Raw genomic sequence first — 1,368 nt, 5'->3', positions numbered from 1 at the left:
ATAGATAGATAGATAGATAGATAGATAGATAGATAGATAGATAGATAGGTAGATAGATAGATAAATAGATAGATAGATAGATAGGTAGATAGATAGATAGGTAGATAGATAGATAGATAGATAGATAGATAGATAGATAGATAGATAGATAGGTAGATAGATAGATAGATAGATAGATAGATAGATAGATAGATAGATAGATAGATAGATAGATAGATAGCACAACTGATAGGATTTCGAAACAATCCCTATTTCCTGGGAAGCATACAGTGCAAACTGCCGTTTTTCAGCCGGCGTAAAACACTAACATACTGTCATGATCTTTCGCTGTCTATGGCCGGGTAGCCATTCACACCTGGGTTAAAGGGGTGGGGGGTGCTGATTTTAAATTGACGATTTTTGGTCAATTTATGGTATTTGGACTTTTGACGTATTACAATACTCCAATCACTTGTAAATCTAAAAGGTGCTTACTCTTTGTGTTACAATCATCATCTTTCAGATTTTTAGTCCTAGAACTTTCATTTTGCCTATTATGTAACATAATGGGTTTTTTTTTTCAAAACTTCAATTTTTTAAGTTTTTTTGTTCTCTACTTTTTATTTTATTTTCGATTCCAATGGAATTTCCAGGGCTTGTTATTCATACTATAACCTAACTTTAAACAGGTGGAAAATAAAATCGATGTATGCATAAGTGAGTTATATGGATGAAAATGTAATCGAATTCTTCCTATTCAAGATATCCAAGATCCCAACTGTATAATATTTTGTATTGAGTCTATCAATGTACCAAATTTGAACAAATTTGGAGGGTAAATAAAAAATCTTTTTTACTTTATGAAAGCTGTTTATTTTCAATGTGGCGGCCGTTACCATGGCAACTGTAGACTTAAACCAGAAAATTAAAGTTACATCTTAGAAATGTTTTCCTGTTATACCTTCATGCTATAAGGCTTCATCTGAAAGGTCATAGTTACCGAGATAGGTTTATAAACCCCCTCCCCAACCTTAAGTGAGGAAAATTCGTGTAAAGTGCCTTTCCCAAGGACCCAAGGACACAAGGTCGGGCCTGAGGCTAGATTCCCGAACCAGCAACCTCAAGATTACGAGTCCGGTAGCCGTTTTATCAGGTCACGGCAGTATAATCGTTTAATCTGCTTGGTAGCATTTTAGCACCGCTTCATGGGCTGCTTTTGTATCAACACTTCCAAACTACATGTTGATCTTGTTTCTCAGAAAAATCTAAACTGAAACTTCTTTTTGTTTGTTTGTTTATTTGTTTGTTTTGTTTGCTTGTTTGTTTGTTTGGTTGTTGGGTTTGTTTGTTGTTGTTTGCTGTTTTTTTTGTTGGGGTTTTTTTGTTGGG

Source organism: Aplysia californica, unplaced genomic scaffold (assembly GCF_000002075.1).
Source record: "Aplysia californica isolate F4 #8 unplaced genomic scaffold, AplCal3.0 scaffold00194, whole genome shotgun sequence".
Lineage (NCBI taxonomy): Eukaryota > Metazoa > Mollusca > Gastropoda > Aplysiida > Aplysiidae > Aplysia > Aplysia californica.
Note: the sequence above shows the minus strand (reverse complement) of the source record.